The sequence below is a fragment of the Meles meles genome, chromosome 15 (genome assembly GCF_922984935.1).
Source record: "Meles meles chromosome 15, mMelMel3.1 paternal haplotype, whole genome shotgun sequence".
In the NCBI taxonomy this organism is placed as follows: domain Eukaryota; kingdom Metazoa; phylum Chordata; class Mammalia; order Carnivora; family Mustelidae; genus Meles; species Meles meles.
Genome location: NC_060080.1, coordinates 26885354 through 26908130, shown reverse-complemented (window position 1 = coordinate 26908130; position 22777 = coordinate 26885354). Strand labels below are relative to the sequence as shown.

Sequence of the window (22777 nt, the reverse complement as noted above, 5' to 3'; positions counted from 1 at the left end):
TAGTAATCAACTGTCTGTTTTCTAGATTCCTAAATATTGTCTTATGACTTATTTATGACTTAAAAACAAAACAAAACAACACACCAAGCCCTGTGATCTCTTTGAATGGATCTCAGAAAGCAGAAGAGGAGTTAAATGTTTGTGTTGCACCCTTCTTTTGCAGAAAACTCGAGGTCTGTACAATGCACTCTCACTCTTCAGAATACTCAACCCTCTTTGGTGGGCCCTGTGGGCCAGGCCTCCCCCAGGCTCTTTACCTAGGCCACCCTTCCCAGTCTTGTGCTCCAGATTTCAAAACTAATCCTCTTCCCATATGATATTCCTAAATTACAGGATTATATGCCTAACCCAGCTTAGAAAAGTCAACAGATAACCCAACATTATGTCAGGTATCAGGGATCGACTTGCTCCTATTTGGAATAATTATGGTTTTTGAAAAGTGATTCGTGTATCTTTGTATGTGTGTGATTTCAAAACTCAGGTATATTCACCACACGTGATCTGAAAAGTATAGAAAAGCATAGAGAAAATTATAGAAAAGCATAGAGAAGAAAAATAAGATCAACTCATCACACTAGTCTCAGAATTTTTTTTCTCTCTATATGATAACCAGCATATGGATGGTTCCAGTGACCCTCTTATGGCTTATACCTCCCGGAATTTATAATTAAGTGGATGAGAGAAGAAACTCCTAGAAGATGAACCAACCAGGCATCTAAGGACCGAATGAAAGAAATATCACCAAACATCCTGTGATAGGGAGCATGTTATAACACGTCGGAAGAGGCAAAGTTAGAAGACACGTTGTTGGCTAGCGTCTGGCAGAGAGAAGTAAAAAAAATAAAATGCTCTATTCTGCCCAATGGCCAGGTATGTAAGACATAGCTTCACAAGCATGAGCCTCTCTTCCGAAAAGGGCCCCCACCCTCTGGATTAGTCCCGTGACTGGTCTCTCAATGTTATACAGGACTAGATGAGGAATAGACACCTGAGGCAAGTTTAGGCCAGTCTGATAATCAGATTCTTTCTAAAGAGAATTCGGAATGGAAAGCAAGAGATGTATCCATTTCGACCAGCGCTTGAATAAAAAGAACCTTCAAACGAAGAGCGGATGGACATCCTCCATGCTGGGCTTGGTGAAGCAGAGACAGGAAGAGCAGCCGGGGTGGGGGGAGGTGAGCGGAGCCTCTGATGAATGGGGGCAGAAACCATCATGTTCCAGATTTCATGGCCTTCAGCTCTGATCATCAAGTTTCTGGGGGGAGGGCCCTGCCATTCTCCACTTCATTACTTGTGTTTCCATGACGTACATGTTTTCTTATAACCAATGTAGCTCTGCTGAATGTATTTCCATTCCCTGAGCCTTGGCTAAGATCCCAGGCTGTGTGCAGCCTTGTGTCAAGAGCTTAGCTAATGGACACCAGCCCCTCACACAAGGGCCTTCCCTAGATAACAGCCTGCAGAGGGACAGGTTAACATCAGTTCCTGACAGGACTTCTCTAAAGACCCTTGTGATCAATAGTCTCCCCTGCCTCCCAGGGCCTCCCCTCCTGCTACCCTTAGGTAAGACCTGGTGGAACTTACCAAAATCCACACTTTGTGGTTTGAGTCGACCAATCAGGCCTTATCCCAGGAACCCCAAAGCAGGTCAACCACAGCCTCTGACAAAGGCATGTGCTCAGGTCCTGTGCCTGCGCCCTGCCTTGACCTCCTTGTTTAGCCCGTCAAGGCATGCCGTGCGCCTCGCCTAGAACCTGTGAGTAGTAAATCTCTCTGTTTCAGTTTCTGTTGGGGTCTTCCGTTTTGCTCACTATCCAGCAACTCTACAGGGCTCTACTTAACAAATGTTAACTTCATAAAGTGTAACACCTTCCAAGCTGGATCATGCTCTCAGGAGTGTGGGGAGGTGAGTGTGAGGGAATGGGAGAGCCTGAGGGAAAGAAATCAGCTGGACGGCTACTGACAGAGTCCCGGATTTAGGTAAAAAGGATGAAGAAGAGAAGCAGTGGTGACAGGAAGGGAGAGGCTGAATGTGAGACACATTCAACAGGAAGGATAATCTACTGAGTTACCAGGAGGTGAAGAACAAGATGGAGGAAGGATGGCTCCAACCCAGATGGGATGATGTCACCATCAAGGGAAAGAACACAGGGCGGCTGCGTAGCTAAGGGAAGAAGCGTAAGATTTTTCTTCTGGACATGCTAAATTTGAGGCGATGATGGAACATCGAGTAGAAACATACGGACAGACACCTGGTCCTAGAATGCAGCCTACAATCCCCTCAAAGCCAGAGAAGCAAGTTCAGAGTTCTTTACATATGGAAGCCATGAACGAGCTCTCTGAGGGAGAAAGAATTTAGAGAGAAATGGAAGGTAAATGGTAAACGGTAAATGGCTGCATTTGAGGGCAAAGAAAAAAAGAAAACTCGTCAAGATTGAAAGAAAACAGGAACCATGTGGCATCTCAGATTTCAATAGAGGACTTTAGGATATTAAATGGTGCAGGGATCGAGAGAAATAAAAGTGGAAAGAGATTATTTCCTGCATCATTGAGAAAGTTTCTGACATTATACTTCCAGTGGGGTTAGGGACAGAGTGGCTGATTTTTTTTTTTTTAAAGATTTTATTTATTTGACAGAGAGAGATCACAAGTAGATAGAGAGACAGGCAGAGAGAGAGAGGGAAGCAGGCTCCCTGCTGAGCAGAGAGCCCGATGCGGGACTCGATCCCAGGACCCTGAGATCATGACCTGAGCCGAAGGCAGCGGCTTAACCCACTGAGCCACCCAGGCACCCCCAGAGTGGCTGATTTAATGTGTTTAAAATCTCAAAAGAGAAATGAGAAAACAAAGGTGTTATGTGCCAGAAGACACACTGAGAGCTTCAGTGGTGGACTCAGAGAATTCAAATGGGTAACTCGTGAGGGCAGCAGATTTAGGTAGTTTGGGTCAGAGTTTCCACAGCCAAGAAAAACATGAAAGTTTTAAAGAAAACATCCTAGAATCCAAAGAAATTGAGAGAGAGAGTCCTGAAGAAGGATGGGTTTATCAGACAGGAGGGCTAGGGGTCGTTTCGGAGACAGGAAACACAGACGTGCGTGTCCCAGACGTGGCCTGCCTCTTTGAGCAGCACGTGGCACAGCCCCCAACCCTCGGTCTCTGCTGGCCGACCTCCCTGCCCAGGGGGACAGCCCCAGGTCCCATCCAGGAGGAAGGACAGGAAGGCGTTCTAGAAGAGAGAGGTCACAGGCATGCTTTATCCTCCTGGGCGAGGCTCCCGTTCTTGAGCTACGGACGTCATCTCCACTCACCGTGTGTCCTTGGATTCTCTTGCTGACTTGTGAAACCAACCAGTGGCCCTTGACCTTGCCCGCAGGGCAGTTGATGTCTCACTTTGTCACACACTCTTCATTTACTGGTGATGAGAAAAAGCCACGATCCTATCGGCAAGACCCAAGAGCTCATGGCACTCCCGAAGAGGCAGAAAACAGAGTCAGAAAGTGCCCTCTGTGTGCAGAGACCAACTGCACAGGCCTCGCTCCGCTCCTCTTTCCCGCCCTGGAGACCGCTGGGGAAACACAGGTACAGAGTCCCTAACCATCTGCCTTCCTTTCCCCGCCGCAGAACTGAGCCATTGGGCCCGATCTCGGTCTCATGGGCCCACATAATCTCCTTCACTGCAACCTTTCTCTCCATCTTCCTTTCTACCAAATGTTACTTAGGAAAACCTCACCCTATTTGGGAGCAAAAAAAGATCCTAATTACGGCTACACGCCAAACGCAGTGCTAGACATACTTCATTCGTAAGGAAAGGGCAAATCCAAGGTTCAGACATGCAAATGAAAGGGCCATCTCGGGTGCCTGGGTGGCTCAGTGGGTTAAAGCCTCTGCCTTCAGCTCGGGTCATGATCTCAGGGTCCTTGGATCGAGCCCCACATCGGGCTCTCTGCTCAGCGGGGAGCCTGCTTCCTCCTTGCTCTCTGCCTGCTTCTCTGCCCGCTTGTGATCTCTGTCTGTCAAATAAATAAATAAAAAACTTAAAAAAAAAAAAAGAAAAGAAAAGGCCGTCTCCATCAATGGGTCACAGAGGTAAGGCAGCCTCCTTAGAAAAGAATTCCACCTGTTTTCTCATTCTTCAGTGAATTTGCTTTCCTGCCGGCATTAAGGGACAAAATAGGTATATCTTTTACACTTGTTCCCACATCTAGTGGGACACCTGGCACTTGCTACCTTCTCTACCAGTGTTTGTTGCTTCAGATATAAGGTAACGTGTGCCTTGATTCTGCATATTCTATTTTTAATTATTCAAAGGTTATTAATCTATTAATGGAATGTAATTATTAACATATTATTAATGTATTATGTAATATACTCATGTAGAAGTGATACATTAGTAATTGCATTTCGTGGTAAATGCATTGTAATAATTTAGTCAATACAGATTTATAAAAATTATAAATATATAACATATAATATATAAAAGATTTTTATTAATCATGATTTAATAAAGAATAATAATTTAATGTAATATATTGTGAATATAAAGTAAATACATTGTAATAATTTCATTGTAAGTACACAGTATTTTTATTTTATTTATTTATTTTTTTAAAAAAATTTTTTATTTTTTATTTATTTCTTATTTATTTATTTTTTAAAGATTTTGTTGGCTTATTTGTCAAAGAGAGAGAGAGCATGCACAAGCAGGGGGAGCTGCAGGCAGAGGGAGAAGCAGGCTCCCCGCTGAGCAAGGAGTCCGATGTGGGACTCGATTCCACTGGGATCATGACCTGAGCCAAAGGCAGACGCTTACCCAACTGAGCCACCCAGGCGCCCCAGTGCACAGTATTTTAGGTGCACATACTCCATTACTATTTATGATTTTGTTTCTTTTTTTTTTAATGACTTTGTTTCTGTGGGGAAAATGGAAAGTGAATTCAGAGGGCCAAAAAAATTCTTACAAACAGGCTTTTGGAACACTACCAATTTGTAAATCACGCAATAGATGGTCATTATTTACATTGTAAATGTCTTTAACTTTTATTTTGATTTTTGAGTTTTCTAACTGCTTTCAATCTAGCTCTTATAAACAGACCCTCATAGAATAAGAAATGAACCCAAACTATAAGGGGGGCTCTCGTCTCCAGCTCTCTGCCATGGGCGGGGCCACAAGAACCTACAAGAGTCTTTTAGTTTGATCCACTTCCACTGGATCTATTTTTGTATCCCCATATTTAGCACACACAGCTATCTTTATCGCTCCAGCTGACTGGCATGCGAGTCCCCAGGGCATCAGAGTTATACAAGATTATTGAAGCATACTTCCTACTCTTGAAATAAGACAATGCAGAATGCCCAAAAGACATCAGCAAGCTATCACAATGTTAGAAGGAGTATGTGTGTGTCTCTGTGTGTGTGTGTGCGCGTGCGCGGGCACGCACGAATTTCTAAAGGTTTCTTTCTTTGTACTAAGTTGTATGCGATATTAGAAACACAATATTTATAATGCTTCCTGGAAATACGTCTTAGGCTGTGTAATGAAATCTATTCCTATGCCTAAACTCACTTGAAAACATTAAGAAGTAAGGCTTCTTACCATCACATACCCCAGATTTCAAAAACGGGGAGCTTTTTAACCTCTATTACCCTCTTCTCAATTGGGGCATCCATTAGTTACATGGTCTAAATGAACAGCTGAATTGTTCTAAAGGAAGAAACTCAAAAACTGCCAAGCTTTTGCTTGTTTCTCAGTCCTCCAGTTTCAGCTGATGCCTGTAAGAGTGGCCAGCAGAATCTATCACAAAGGAGAAGACTGAGTCCTGAACAGACAGTAGGAGCTCACAGACCAAGCTTCTCATGCTACTGATGTAAATCTAGCTCTTCTGTTCAGATCTGCACGAATACAGGAGCCGTGGGTCCCTGAATCCACTATCACGAGCCTCATCCCAATAGGGATGTGTGCTAAGAGTAAAATACACACCTTATGCCAAAGACTTGGTCCCCCCACAAAAAATGTAGACTATCTCACTAATAATCTTTTCTATTGATTACTTGTCAAAATGATGATGTTTTGATATGTTGGATTATATAACTACATTTTTAAAAAAAGATTTTGTTTATTTATTTGACACAGAGAGATCACAAGTAGGTAGAGAGCAGGCAGAAAGAGAGGGGGAGGCAGGCTCTCTGCTCAGCAGGGAGCTTGATCCCAAGACCCTGAGCTTGATCCCAGGACCCTGAGATCATGACCTGAGCCAAAGGCAGAGGCTTAACCCACTGAGCCACCCAGGCACCCCTGTAACTACATTTAAAAGACCAATTCTATCTGGGGGTACCAGAGTGGTTCCAGCGGTTACGGGGCCAACTCTTGATTTCTGCTCACGTCGTGATCTTGGGGTCCTGGTTTTGAGTGGCTCAATGCGGCATCTGTTTGAGATTTTCTCTCTCTCCTTGCTCATGCTCTCGCTCGCTCTCTCAAAAATAAATAAGTTCTTCAAAAAATTAATTCTGTTTTTTTCTCTTTCTTTCTTTTTTTTAATGTGGCAACTGGAAAATACAGAATGACATTTGTGGCTCACATTCCATTTCTACTGGACAGCCCTGGTCTAGAAGCTCCGCAACAAACAGCACCGCCTGTAAGTGGTCTTTGAGATTGGAAGCCAGAGCTGCTGCAGAATTGTGCTCCCAATCAGGCTAGCCAGAGGAGACTCTGACTTGCAATAAAAGCTAAAGCATGCCCTGTGTGTTTAGTTTCTCCACCCAAAGAATTTTTTCATTATTTCTTATTAACATAGAATCTATTATTTGAATGTACATATAATGTATTATTTGTTTCAGGGGTACAGGTTTGTGTATCATCAGTCTTACACACTTCACAGCACTCACCATAGCACATACCCTCCCCAATGTCCATAACCCAACCACCCTATCCCTACCCCCCAACCCCCAGCAACCCTTAAGTGTTTTGTGAGATTAAGAGTCTCTTATGGTTTGTCTCCCTCCCCATCCACCCAAAGAATTTTAAGAGTACCCAACCTGACAGTGACATAACACTTATGGGCACAAGCCACTAGGGAAGAGAAATGTTACTGGAGTATATGCAACACCCACCTTCCTTCGCTCTTTCCTAATTGATAACACAGACTTCATTTCAGCTCTGTGGTTGCTAATTGTGCCCATCCCACTAGCGAGTGAATCAAGAATTCACTTGCTTTGAGTTTTTGTTGTTTGTTCCCCAGCCACTGCTTGTAAAAGGAAGACCAAGCATCCTTTCATGGAAAATAGAACTATGAATTTGATATTTTTACATTTAATAGAAAAATAAAGCTTTTAGAGTTTTAGGTATGGACAACCAATGGTTAGTTTATTATTAGAGGAGCACTGTTAGCAGGGACACACACACACACACACACACAGGGAAAAGTTCACACTGACCCCAAGTGTTGATATACACAAAAAGTTCAGTACCAACCCCTGATGTGGGATTACCAGATTACTGAATCAAAACATACTGGGGGGGGGGGGGGGTCACTGCTGCCAGCAAAGAATTGTGTAACTGCTGGTAAAAACAGCAGTGATTTCAGGAGTGGATTGAAAACAAAACAATAACATCTTTGTAATGTTCTGAAATTGTTGCAGGAATAAAACTGAGACTGGTTCCTTTGCATTTCCCAGTCCGATCTGCTGACCATCTTGTCTGCCCATAATTGTTTTCTGCCATTCATTTCCTCCAATTGTCAATTATTACTAAAACAATTATGAAAAAAAAAAGTGTGTGTCTTTGTTTCCTGTTGCTGATGAATATAGTGAAGTCACAGACCAGGCTAGTGCATCATAATCTTTTCCATTACAATGAATTATGCTGTCACAAACAGGATACAGCTCTTTACTGGGCAAAGAGGCTGTAAATGGGGGGCTGAATTAGCTCAGACATTATTGTCAGCCATGACAGCAAGAAATCAACTCTGGGACTTAACTCTCCACTTTTCTAAAATACACTGGTTTTTGTTCCTGATTTTAAGAGTAGTTAGTGCATGCTTATCTTGAAGAACATGCTTATCCTGGAAACAAAGTAGAAATTGAAAATCCCCATTATCCCACCAAGGAGAGATTCCTATTGTTAATTTTGATATGTAACTTTTTAGGTAACTAATTTTCATATAAACATATACAATTGTTAGGTAAATGAGTTCGCACCATATATATATAATTTTTTGCCTTCTTTTTCACTTAACATTTACTAAAAACATGAACTATTTTAATTAATGGCTATGTGAAACATTGTGGAACACTATTTGACAATTTCTTCATTTTGTATATTTGTCCAAAATTTGTCCATTACAAATAGATACACATTCTTTCATATACATTTTGGTCTCAATTTGTGAATATGTCCTTAGGATATATTCTTAAGAGAGAGATTACTCACTTTTGACTAAAAACTATACTGTGTATCTTGAAGTAAATATTTAGAATAAAAGGCCTAGGAAACTTTCTTAACAATTAAAGCATGTATGTGCATTAAAAGCTTAATAACCAAACTTGATAATATGTGTCCTCCTAACAAGATAAAGAAGTGACATATTTTTCACGGTTACAAAGTTTAAGGTAAATCTGAAACGTATCTATTCAAAAGGCCCTTCAGGCCAACCAACTGTAAGGGAGTATGTAATTCCACGAAGTCCTTTTCCAGAATCTTCTAGCACAACTAGTCTCCAAACCATTTAGGAGCCCGCGGATGATTCTGCAGTGATTGTGTGAACTCTTGGTTTCCTAACAAGTTTGCTGCTAGATGGTGCCTGCTCTGCCCCTGCCTAGGCATCGTTACCTAGGATGGCCACTAGAGGACAGCCAGGGACAGAGAGAGGAGTTTTTTGTTTTGTTTTGTTTTTTACATTCGTAGGCCTCTTTTTGGCATAATCTTTAACTCATCTGATAAGCAAGGAAAAGTAAAACACGAGGCACAGAAGGTAAAACCAATTTCAGAAATAAATAACCATGAAAGTAAAGAAATACGGAATTCTCCGAGTATACACGCTTCCCTTTTGGGGGAGATTAACCAAAAGGTGCAGAATTCTGAGAGCTACCAGTTAGAAAAAATTAAAGACCAGGAATCCAGCTAAAAATCGGGTGACAACATGAACAACTGGTGCCTTTAGATCTTTGCAGATGCAGAAGGGGAATTCAGAGCTGATTGCTGGCTTGGGCCTCCTACACACCTGCTTTCCACTCTCTGTCTCTCGCTAGCTAGGGAGTCACGGACAGATTACTTAACCTCTCCGAACCTCCATTTCCTCTTTTATAAAAGGTGGCTGGCAATGCAGCCTGCCCCTGGGCGGCTGGGAGCATCACCTAAAAGTCTTGGCATGAAGGAAATGCCCAATCAGGGCTGGCCCCGTTGTGATCTCTTCTGCTTCTCTCCTTCCTCCTAAGCTGTTTCCCACTTCCAGCTGTTCACTTGGGATTTCTACCTGGCTGTCCCATCAGGGCATCAAAGTTAAGACTTTTAAAACCAAAGTCCTCATCTCCCTCCCTCACTCCCTGACCTGCTGCTATCCCTCTGATTGGCTATTTCTTAGAATAGAAACATAACACGAAACATAACATCCTCTCTGATGCTTCCTCTCCTCCTGTAACCATCACCAATTTGTTTACAAAACATGTCGATTTGTTCTCTAATGCGTATCCATCTGGTTTCCTCCTCTCTGCTGTCACCAGAGCCCAGGCCTTGGCAACCTGCTCTCTCTGCCCCACCAGGTCCTGTCCTGAATGGACAAATTCTATTGATGTCATTTCCCTTTCCAAAGTCCCCCCATGGCTTCCCAGTGGCTTTAAATTAGATTCTAAACTCCTCTGTCCGGCATCGCAGTCCCACCAGTCTGACCCCGAACCTCCTCCAGATGCCTCTCTCCAGCCCCATAAGCTCACTGCCTCAGCCCCCGCCAAATGGTGATGCACAGCTTCCTACTATGGTTGCCTGATATAGGAAATTAAAGCAGAGGACACCCACGTATGTGTGAATTTCAGATAAACAATAAATAATATTTTTGAATATGTATGTTCCGTGCAGTGGCTTCACACACACACACCTGTGCAATAGGACAGAGATATACTAAAAAAAGTTCATTGTCAGGGCGCCTGCGTGGCTCAGTGAGTTAAAGCCTCTGCCTTCAGCTCAGGTCATGACCTCAGGGTCCTGGGATCGAGTCCCACATCGGGCTCTCTGCTCAGCAGGGAGCCTGCGTCCCTTCCTCTCTCTCTGCCTGCCTCTCTGCCTGCTTGTGATCTCTGTCTGTCAAATGAATAAATAAAATATTTTTTAAAAAAAGTTCATTGTCTAGCTGAAATTCACATTTAACTGGGAATCCTGTTCTCCGTCTGGCAGTCCTATTCCTCGGGTACACCAGGAATCTTGCTGTCCCACAGGCATGCGCAGAGGCCCGCATACACAGCTCCAATCCTGTCCTGGACACTCTTGTCTCTTGCCATAGTCATCAGCTCTTCTGCCCTGCAAGTAGCTCAGCCTCAGAACTCCAGGAAGCCCGCCTGGCTGAGGACTTATCTGGTACCCACCATCTAATCGCTCATTTAGTTAATATGAATCAAGAAGTTGGTGTCAGAGGCTTTGTAGCTTACATAATTCCCTTTCTCTGAGTAAATGCTGAGTTAGCAAAGGTAAAGACTGCCGGATAAGGAGGAAAACTCAATAAATATGCTTTGGTGGCGTGGGCTGTTGTAACCTGTCACATAGGGCTACGCGGGGGTGAGAAAACCTCCAGAGGCCACTTATCACAGACAGACTAAAACCAAAATGTGACGCCCTCCACGGCACCTGGCCAGGTGGGTGCGGCCGCCTGGCCTTAGCATGCTTCTCCCCACACTCCACGCCAACATATCCCACAGGTCGTGGACCAGATGTAGTGGCTTTGCCGGCTCTCAACACTTCCCACTAACTCTTCAATAATCTGATTTCCCCTGTATTTAAATGGGAGGGCCGGAGGTGGTTCTATCATGAGACCTATAAACACAGAGCAATCGTAAAAGTCATGTTGGAAACCAAGCAATACATCTCTATTTAACAGAAAACCTAAAAAAATGTTGACAGTTTTTTTTTTCAAAATTGGCTAACTCTACCTTCAAATAGTCTGAGGAGCTTGAAATTATATTAAGAAACCAGTGAAACGATTAAACAATCCTTCCCCCCCCCAATCTATTTTAAATGACTGGGATTTCATGAATATATTTATAATAATCTGTGGGGCCTCCAGAAACCAATGACCAACCATAAGGTTTCTAAAAGTGAAAAAAATATATATTTTTAGAATAAAAAGCATAACGCCAAATTTTCTCTATTATTTAAACCTTCGACGGTATTTAAACCATTTTTATTCTCATAATGTAAATATACAAATGTGTCAGATGAGGAAGTTGTTTTGAAACCGTGAAGAGCAGGGAGTTCAACGTTCCCAGAAATCAAGATCACCGTCAGCACCATCTCTATCAATAGACCCATGCAGGGGCAATTAAAGACTTTACCTGGGGCTTCACTTTGCGGAAATAAGAAAACAGATTCAGAAATAACTTCTGCAGCACAGGAATGTCTTGGAAATGCATGCTAAGAGTTTGCCTCTTCAGATCTACCATATTTATCCAGATTAATTTTATTTCCCTCTTTCTTTGTACGGTTAAAGTTCAATGAAGAAAACTTGTTCTCCCTATTCAAGAATACCACACTTGACTACAGTTTCCAAGGAATGAATTCTAATAATCTAATCAAAAAACCAAAAAACCAAAAAAACAAACCAAAAAAACCCTTAAATTCTCCTAGGAAAGAGAGCAGCCAGCAGACTCCACGTGGAGACAGATCCACGTCTTGGCGTCCTCTCCCCAGTCGCAATCTGGTGACCTCAGCCTTTCTGGCTCCCAGCTTTGCTATCTCCTTGCGACAGATTCTAAACATACCAATCTCAAACTGGGATAAGGCAAAATAACAGCAACACGTTTCCTTCTGCTCTTTCTTGTCAACAGACCACAAGAAACATATTCTTTTGTTGTCCTTGTGACAACATTAATCAAGCTCTTCCAGGACACAAATGTGGGTATTCTCAGCAGTGGATGCAAATACGGTGCATCATTTAAACAAACGTACTTGTTTGATGGCAAGGAATGTTAAAAGAATTTGGAATGTCCCTAGGAGCTTTCCAAGTTTTTGTGGGCAGCATTGACTGTTCTTGGATTTAACCCACTCCCTTTCCACCTTTCCTCTTCCAAACCCGGGGGCAATTTTCAGGTCACTCAGAAAATGTATGTGACACGAATGTTTTGAAATCACAACTTAAATGTAAATAGTTATTGCGAACAGTTTCTGTCACTGGAGTTGGTCAGTGATGTTTTTGGTGCTTCTGGAAGTTTCTCCTTTGTCTGAAAATGAATGTCCAGGAAAAGAAGCTCTGTATTAAAAACAACAGCACCAACAACAACAACAACAACTTTCTCTCTCCTACTTTTCTGCAACTTTTTTTTTTTTTAAAGATTTTTATTTATTTACTTGACAGACAGAGATCACAAGTAGACAGAGAGGCAGGCAGAGAGAGAGGAAGGGAAACAGGCTCCCCCTGAGCAGAGAGCCCGACGCGGGGCTCGATACCAGGACCCTGGGATCATGACCTGAGCCTAAGTCAGAGGCTTTAACCCACTGAGCCACCCAGGTGCCCCTTTTCTGCAAGTTTTAATGAAAGCAACTTTTCTAAAGTTGACTATGTTTGCTTGTGAGCCGATTTTTTTTTAAAAGATTTTATTTATTTATTTGACAGAGAGAGAGATCACAAGTAGGCAGAGAGGCAGGCAGAGAGAGGAGGAAGCAGGCTCCCCACCGAGCAGAGAGCCCGATGTGGGGCTTGATCTCAGGACCCTGGGATCATGAACCTGAGCCGAAGGCAGAGGCTTTAACCCACTGAGCCACCCAGGCGCCCATTGTGAGCCGATTTAAATGTATTCTAAGCCAGGAGTGATCAAAGGTATGGTACGTGGATTATTAAGCAGCAATTTAAAAGGACCGAACAGACAAACTCAAGAAATTATTTTTCAAAAATGATCTTTAGTAAAATTATTTATACTATTTAATCCCTGGTGATGATGAAGCAGAAGAAAACTTAACGCTATCTTAAGGAAACAACTATGATTTCAAAAAAAAAAAAATACTTATCATTGTTAAAAACTGAAGATGTCATGACAGAGACTGGTTTCTACATTTCTTCCGAAATAGAAGCAAGCTTCTGAGCTCTTCATGAGGCCCTGCCCTCACAGGATACATACTGTCCCTGGTTGATGCCCATTGCTCCCGATACGCATGTAGACACAACAATGGATGGTCTTAAAAATGACACTTACCTTAACTCACAGATGTGGAGTCATTTCCAGCTCATTCCTCTGTTGAACTATCTCTTTCCGCTTCACCAACCCCTCCCAAGCGTCTCTTCCACGCATGTAAACTCTTAGAGATTTCTGTTCTGTCTTCTAAAACGCTGCCATCACCTCCATTGCCCCAGCACTGGTCAAAAGTGGGAAGAGGAAAAAATTTCAAATTTGCAAGCTGTTTACGCCTCAGGACGACAGTGAAGCTGCTAAGCTTTGAGCTCAATGAATTAAAGGTTGTTTGGCTAAATGGCAGGCACACTTCCTCCTATTCTTTCTGAACTTAGTTTTCCTGCCTCCCCTGGAGCTTTTCCTTTCCTGGGCTATAAATAGGCTGGTCGTAAGAGCACTGAGGAAAGAAGAAGGCAGGAAATGTATTTGATTTCAAAAAGCAGTCTGAGGTGTGTGTGTGTGCGCGTGCGTGCGTGTGTGTGTGTGTGTGTGTGTGTGTGTGTGTTTCTTTAAAGTGAATACCAATAAACAAGCTAAGGCAAATTCAGCTTTGGTCACGGTACCATTGTCAAAGTTTAATTTCCTATCATCTTGGTTGTGCTCAATTGACATTTCCCACCAACAAAGCTTGGGGTTGGAGATGTACCATTTTCTATATAAAATACCATCCACAAACCTATATCACCTTCATTTCCCAAGGGAATGACCTATAAAGTGAAACTCCTGGGGGAGACGAGGGAGGGGGCAGACTATAAGGATCACCACACTGATTTCTTTTCATCCTTTTGGAGGCAAGGTTCAACAACAGAAGATACCAGCAGGTGGACGAGAAAAGTAGATGCTTTGCCTTATAAGAAACGATGAAGCTAAGTTTATAGACTCGTCATCCATTGGCATTAAACTAGAGACGGTCCGCAGTTTTGCTACTCAAAGCTGTTTAACTTCTCTCATAATTACAGACGCCATAAAATGAAAATTAGACCTCATTTTTCACATATCAGATGGACAGATCCAAATGTTGATATTGCCTGATATCATTCAAGTGGGGAGGAATAAGAATTCCCATAAGGCCGACGGAAGTACCAACGGGCATCAACCGTATGGAGGGCAATTCCCAACTGCTTTCAAAATGTGACGCTCAGACACTCTAACAAAATTCTTAAACGCGGCTGATGTGGCGAAGTGGGAGAGCAGATCTGGAACGTGGCGACAGCTGTTTGTGATGGATACATTGAGTGCTCTTTGATTTTTTTACAATGTGCATCTCATGCTTTAAAAACTTACTAATTTTCAGGAAGGCTGGGTGGTTCAGTTGGTTGAGCATCTGTCTTCGGCTCAGGTCACGATCCCAGGGTTCTGGGATCGAGTCCTACGTCGGGCTCCTTGCTTAGCAAGGGCGGCTTCTTTTCCCTCTGACTGCTGCTCCCCCTGCTTGTGCGCTCTTTCTCTCTGACAAATAAATAAATAAAATCTTTAAAAACTTACTACTTTTAAAGATAGAATTTTAAAAACTGGTGTTACTTAAGGTCTTTCCTATGATTCTATTAGTGATCTATTGATTATCTATCATTTTCCGTCAGTCATCCCGCAACCAGCATCTGTCAACAAGCTGTTCTTTATGTGGGGGGGACACGTTGAGAAGCAACAAAGGGGGAGCCAGACAATCTCTTGATAGGAGGGGCTACTCCGCATGCTGTCTGCTGTCTGGGGACCAGTAGCCTCAGTAGCTCTTGGATCAGACTTTCCGGGAGCGGGGGCAGCAATCTGTGTGAACCCCAGGTCACTCTGAGGCTCACTACAGTGTGAGAAGCGGTGGTCTATACAATTATTTTATGAATACCCCACCTTCTGAAAAGGATTTGGTGACTCTAGTGAAGAACACTGTAATGCATATTTGCAAACTACTAAAAGAGTGGAACTTAAAAATCCTTATCACAAGAAAAAAAATGTTTGTAACTATGGTGACAGATGTTAAGTCGACTTACTGTGGTGATCCTTTCATAATATATACAAAAAGCGAGTCATAATGTTGGCTCCCTGACCCTAATACAGTGTTATATGTCAATTACATCTCAATGAAAAAAAAAAAACTTAACAGGATTGAGGACAACTGATTTTATTTGTCAGAGAGAGAAAGCAAGCACAGGCAGACAGAGTGGCAGGCAGAGTCAGAGGGAGAAGCAGGCTCCCTGCCGAGCAAGGAGCCCGATGTGGGACTCGATCCCAGGACGCTGGGATCATGACCTGCGCCGAAGGCAGCTGCTTGACCAACTGAGCCACCCAGGCGTCCTGAGGACAACTGATTTTATTTTACAGAAGAATAAGGAAAACTTCTAAATGTTTTTTAAGCTGGCAACTCCCGTTTAGAAGACCAGATTATATTTACATATAATGTTAGGAAGACACACTAGTTTCCCTGTTTCCACAGAGAAACCACCTGAAGCAAAGCAAAAGGAGGGGCAGGAACAAGCAGATGGTATTTAAGGGGGAGACAAAAGCTCTCTCTCATTTGGGGCAGTCATGATAAAAATGGATAAAGTCAAAGCTAACTTTACTAGTATATATTTGAAAATGATAAGTGGCCTGAAATAAGATGAAACCAAAGAAAACAGGAAGAAATGAAGTCTCTGGATAAAAACAAAATGTCCCATTTCCCTGCTTTTGTTTAGTCATTTGATTATCATTTTTGGATCTAGCCATGTCTCGCCGTCCGTTTGTGGCCTTCATGAGAAGACCTGTATATTAGAAAGAACCGTTTAAACAAGGAGCTCAGCCAGAGCTGGGCGGGGGGGGGCAAGAGTATGTGCATTCCTAGGTGCAGATGGGGAGGAAAAGATTTCTTTAAAAAAGAGAGAGAGAGAAAGGAGTGAATGACCCTGTTGTAACAGCAGATAGGAAGAAGGAAGTCCGTGGTGGTCAGGATAGAATAGCTGTAATGTACAGAAGTGATTAAAGGGACATGAGTTGACATTGGCCAGAAAATGGCCAGCCACAGGGTGGGATGTTTCTGGGAGCAAACCATGTGCAAAGCATGAAGTTCACAAAAAACAAACAAACAAACACAAAAAAAACTCCAAGTGTATTTACCAGGCTTTCATTGTTCACTGGAAAAGCTCCTTGTCTTTTTGTGGGGAAGTGTTTTCTGTCTCACAAAGAACAGCTTCACAGAGCTCCCCATATAGGCCATCTCCAGAAATGAAGCATTAAAACATGTATGGGAACAGAAAAGCTCTGTGTTCTTAATCTAAAATTAATGATAGACTCTCTCAAAGGGCATTAGGGGAAAAAGTCGAAAGGCCTCATGGGGACAGGTCATGTGCGACTTTCTTGCACTACTTTGGTTTTGCAAGTGGAGAGAAACACATTTTTTAACTGTAGTCACCTACAAAGTATTTCTGTATAATAGAGAGGAAACCCAAGCAAAAGTTATCAAAGAAAACGCAAAAAAACTTCATATTATCGTTTGAGTGGAGTACACTGTACCTAACGTCCTCATAGATATTTTTAAGAATAGCCTATCTTGGGGCGCCTGGGTGGCTCAGTGGGTTAAAGCCTCTGCCTTCGGCTCAGTTCATGATCCCGGGGTTCCGGGATCGAGCCCCGCATAGGGCTCTCTGCTCAGCGGGGAGCCTGCTTCCTCCTCTCTCTCTGCCTGCCTCTCCGCCTACTTGTCATCTCTCTGTCAAATAAATAAATAAAATCTTAAAAAAAAAAAAAGAATAGCCTATCTTTGTTTACAACGTGCAGAAGAATGAGGTGATTACACGTTGAGGGGAACTGTGCTCCTCTGACTTGAACAGTATCATCCTAATGAAAATAAGTCAGAACTTCTGGAATGACTAACCAAAAGAATGCTGGTAAAGGATGGACCTTTACAGTGTAGTAGGAAATCTGAAAAGATGATTGGATGTTAGCAAGGAGTCCTACATTACAAAATATATATATATAAAATATATATAATATATAAATATATTTAATAAATATATTAAATATAAATATATAAATTATATATATATTAAAAAGTTAACAACTCTTTGAAGGAATAAGAACACATAGTGGGATAGGAATAAAACTCTTCCATTAATCTCATTAATATTGAATTGTGTTCATCAGTAGTTTATTTTTACTTAGTCTAGTTGCCAGTAAACAGTAATGTCAAAGTTACGTTGCAAAATTCCAAGAATCCTGGCACAAAAGAAATAGTTCAGAATATCTCCCAGGAGAGGCCCAGCCTTGGTAAAGTTCAGTGGGAAAAATCTAAACCAGACTGCCTGCCTTCACTGGCTTTGGCCTCTCTTGGTATTTGGTCACTGCCAAGCACCTAAAATAAAACAGCACTAGTTTCCATGTAGAAGAAGAAGAAGAAGGAGAAGGAGAAGGAGAAGGAGAAGGAGAAGGAGAAGGAGAAGAAAAAGGATCCTGAGTCTCTCCAGTAATAAACACCCACAGCAGTATCAATGTTGTCAAGACTAAAATCCGATGTCATCATTACCAAAGAAATCATAATTGGTGTTGAGGTAGAAGTTTTTGTATTGATTTTGAAACAGGGACACTTTCTTTTTGCTGTTTCTGCCACTTATGTGTTCCCTTGGGGAAAGACTTTGGACTCAACCATAAGCTGGTTTGTGAGCGAATCGCTGCTGCAGGCAGCAGGAAGCAAAGCCATTGCTGGGCAGAAATATGCAGAAAAGAAAGCAGATCGCTGTAGGGACAGGGCGTGACACACTTCCGAAGGCAGAGGCAGGTTACCATGGGCTCCAAGAACGTTGGTGCCCAAACATTACCTTATTTTTGTACGACATTTGGAAGGAAGGAAGGCAGGAAGGAAGGAGGAGAAAGAACGTGGCTGTGAAATTGATTTGCTGAGCAAAAAATACAATTTATTGCTTTGAGAGCCACTCTGGTCTGATAAAGGCCAAGTGGTAGGTTGGTTGTTAATTTAATAGTGGCATACAGTTTCCTTGCTGAAAAAACAACATTTGTTTGAATTCACAATAGAGTCAATACATCCCATCATCCCCTGAACCATATAATTATGTCACTAACGAAAAAAATCCAAAATGGGTTTATTTTGGTATTGTCAAGGTGAACATGATCACAAGGTTTAGAACTTTAACACAAAGTATGGCATGCAAAATCACCCCGAAGAGATGCAGTAAGTTAAAATAAGTGAGTCTTCTGGTGATATCCGATACGACCAAGAGATTCTCTCTTCCTTGCTGGCTTTGAAGAAGCAAGCTGCCATGTTGGGAGCTGCCTCTGGAGACCAGTACATGGCAAGGACCTGGGAGTAGCCTTCTTCCAACAGCCAGCAAAAAACCGAGACCCTCGATCCGAGAGCATGCAAGGAGGGGATGTTGCCAACAATCCCATGAGCTTGGAAGCAGCTCCTTCTCCAGCTGAGCCTCAGATAAAACCAAAGCTCTAGACGATACCTTGACTGAAGCTTTGTAAGTCTCAGAAGGAGTGCACCAGGCTAAGCCATGTCCAGCCAGGCAGGCGATAGCAGAGTCTCCTACAAGATGGTTTGCAGTCATAGGTAAGGTAATCATATACACATAACCACGCGTACCCCATCACCTTTGCGGCATTCTATTAGTTAGAAGCAAATACAGGTCCTGCCCATACTCTGGGGGAAGGGATCAAAGGGCACGAATACCAAGAGGCAGGGGATCATGGCATCTGCCTTAGAGTCTATCTGCCTCGATGGATAAAAGACCCAGAAAGAAGAAACAAATACATGTAATAATATCTCGTGGATTACTGAAGAGTAGTTAGGACGACGATGTTTTCCAGAGACAGAACCGACAGAACTACTTCTTTTTTTTTTTTAAGATTTTATTTATTTATTTGACAGACAGAGATCACAAGTAGGCAGAGAGACAGGCAGAGAGAGAGAGAGAGAGAGAGAGAGGGAAGCAGGCTCCTTGCTGAGCAGAGAGCCCGACGCTGGACTCGATCGCAGGACCCTGAGATCATGACCTGAGCCGAAGGCAGTGGCTTAACCCACTGAGCCACCCAGGCGCCCGACTTCTTTTTTTTTTTTTAAAGATTTTATTTATTTATTTGACAGACAGAGATCACAAGTAGGCAGAGAGACAGTCAGAGACAGAGAGAGGGCAGGTAGGCTCCCCACCGAGCAGAGAGTCTGATGCGGGGCTCGACCCCAGGACCTGGGATCATGATCTGAGCCAAAGGCAGAGGCTTTAACCCACTGAGCCACCCAGGCGCCCGGACAGAACTTCTTAATTGTTCCTCTTTCGAGGCAGAGGGAAGCTCACTGCCTTGAGAGAGAAGCTGGATGTCTCTTGACCATCATGCCCTCTGGAGCAACTCCCTTACCTGAATGTCCTCAGGCTCCGTCTCTGAGTTCTAAGTTTCTGTGACTTCGGACCTGACCTTCCAAGCCTCTGAAGACGTTTCCGAAAGCCACAAACTCCCAGTTGTATTCATACCAAGCATCTGGTGACCTCTGGGTTACTGTCGACATCTCAGTAAAACAATACTGGGGAGAAGGAGGATCTATAACACATTAGTCCCTTAGAAAAGTTAAACGCCAAATCTATCTGGGTGTTATTCTCTGATCCAACTTTTGATTTTCCATTCAAATGTTTATATTTCTACAGCGTGATGTCATTCTAAAAAATAAACGGAGATAAAACCATTATTAAATTCACTTTGCATAGGCAAATTCTGAGCAAAAAACTCTGTCCTCTGTGGGGAACTAATTACATTTCGTATTACATCCAAGTAACGCTGAGTGCATCAAGAAATGACTCCGGCACCGTGAATTCCAGACTCTGGGTTACAAAGCCTTCACAGACCACCGCCCATCTGATGGGCAATATTCCTCCAGAGCATGGAGAACTAATTATCTTATTAATTTCCAAGTAAAAAGCCGCCATGGCACATTTCTGTGATATCATAAATATAAATGATTCTATTAGAAATAAAATCGTGAATTTAATCTAAATGAGGCAACTCCAAATTGCTTTGCTCACTAGATAAATGAACTTTTCTTTTTCTTCAGGCAAAAAAATGGAAGTCTAAAGTACATGGAACTTGAAGCATACATTCACAGTTCTTCTTGTGTGGATGGACTACGCATTCAAATACACCACAATGCTGTCTAATACTTCATTAAAAACACAGATTAAAAGCTGTTAAGTCAGTGGAGACCAGGAATGCTTCATTTCCATTTAAAGGCAGAAGAGGGATAAAAAGCTCAAGAAGGAAATGACTTTTTAGAGTTCTATGAGATCAGAGGATCTGAGAGTCTGGATTTCAAAACACTAAACACTAAAGCCACGTATCTGGAACTTGCCTCACATTATAGCTCCTTATTATATGGCTTGCTCAAATACCAAGTATTAATGCACAATTAATTCTGAAAGAAACTACATGCTACAGATTATATTTTGTTTGGAGAAGTCTAGCAAAATACTTTTTTTTTTAACTGTATTTTTTCCAACCACATGTAAGTCCCTACTAAGTACAAAGCTCCGAACTTGAACCGTGGAAGAAAAAAATAAAATTAAACATTTGACCTTTGCATACCTTCTAACGCAGACTTTCTCAAATTATGGTTCAAGGACCACCTATATCAGAGTAACATAGAGTTTATTGAACATGCGGGTTGCTGGGCTTCAGCCTCTGAGGATTTCTAATTCAGTTAAGTCCAGGGTAAGCCTTGGAATATGTGTTTGTAATAAGCTTGTGACTGTTATTAGGCACTGAAGTTTGAGAACCAGTGACCCTGGGGTCAAAACATACATTAAAAAAAAAAAAAGATTTATTTATTTGACAGAGAGAATAAGAGAGAGATCACAAGTGTGGGGAAGAGCAGAGGGAGATGGAGAAGCAGACTCCCCACTTAGCAGGGAGCCGTAAGGGAAGCAGGACTCTATCCCAAGACCCTGGGATCATACCTGAGATGAATGCAGACGCTCAACCGACTGAGCCACCCAGGTGTCCCTCAAAACATACATTTTTAACTAGTACAAGAGAGAGTGATCCAAGGGGAACAGGTTATGCAAGTACTGAGGGAACTTTGATTATAGCCATAGCCAACATCAAGATGCCATACTGGAACACAGGTTAACGTGTAAACTTCCTTTAAAGTTAGTTCCAATTTGTGTGTCATACAGCCTTATAGCATCAGTTTGTGGCTTTTAGGAATGAGCTGGATGGAGGAAATTTTTTTCTCCTAGGTATTGAAAAAAAATTTTTTTTGGTATTTTTTTATTATGGTAAAAATACCTAACATAAATACCTAACAAAAAAAAATTTTTTTTGTATTTTTTTATTACGGTAAAAATACCTAACAAAAATACCTAACATAAAACTTACCACCTTCCCGATTTTTAAGTGTATATTGCAGGAGTGTTAACTATATTACCATTGCTATGAACCAAATCTCCAGAACTGCTTACAAAACTGAAATTCTACACCCCTAAAACAATAATTCTCCCTCTTTGCTCCCCCCAAATCCTTGGTAATCACCATTCTACCTTCTGTTTCTATGATGGGAAAGCCTTTTTTTTTAAAAAGAATTTATATATTTATTATTTTAAAAATTAACATATAATGTATTATTTGCCTCCGGGGTAAAGGTCTGTGAATCATCAGTCTTACACAATTCACAGCACTCACCATAGTGCATATGCTCTCCAATGTCCATCACCCAGCCACCACTCCCTAGCAACCCTCAGTTTGTTTCCTGAGATGAAGGTCTCTTATGGTTTGTCTCCTTCCTAATCCCATCTTGGGAAGACCATTTTATTTTATTTTTAAGATTTTATTTATTTGACAGAGGTCACAAGAAGGCAGAGAGGCAGGCAGTGGGGGGTGGGGGGGAAGCAGGCTCGAGACTGAGCAGAGGGGCCGATGCGGGGCTCAACCCCAGGACTCTGAGATCATGACCTGAGCCAAAGGCACAGGCTCAACCGACTGAGCCACCCAGGTGCACAATCCGAAGATAAAGTACCAATTATGAGTAAGGAGAGTCAAACATCAAAACCAGGGATTAGATTTAAGAAATGAAATCATAAAGCAGAAGAAAGGAGCAAAGCAAGACAGACTGATGTGGAAGCAGGCATTTCCCAGAACTGAGTTTGGCTATGGGTGTTGGGTGCCATGAGACATGTTCTTTGAAGCCAGAACATGAGCTGTAAGTCACTGTCAGCTCTCAGATACTCCCCCTACATTTGGTGAACAAATGACTCTGACTAAAGTAGATGGGAGGGAGGTCAGGGGATAAATACTGGTGATTATAAAGAATACTTTCCACTTTCAAAATGTGCTGCAGACTTGAGAGATGGGCTGGTCTGTGATAAAATCCATTGTGATGGTTTGCTAGGATTGGAGTGATGGAGGTAGTCCTTGGAGCACCGTGGATCTCTCTGTTCCTGGCACA

The 22777-nt window shown here is 42.3% G+C and overlaps 1 protein-coding gene across 9 annotated transcripts in view; it reads right to left on the bottom strand.

Annotated features, from left to right (window-relative positions):
- RASGRP3 (RAS guanyl releasing protein 3) overlaps window positions 1–13628 on the bottom strand; it is a 110884-nt gene extending 97256 nt beyond the window's left edge. For all 9 annotated transcript variants that reach the window (XM_045979669.1, XM_045979666.1, XM_045979675.1 and 6 more), the window contains exon 1: window positions 13387–13628. The gene's annotated coding sequence lies outside the window, so the exon portion shown is untranslated. The remainder of the gene's footprint in view (window positions 1–13386) is intronic.
- Between the last annotated feature and the right edge of the window lie 9149 nt (window positions 13629–22777).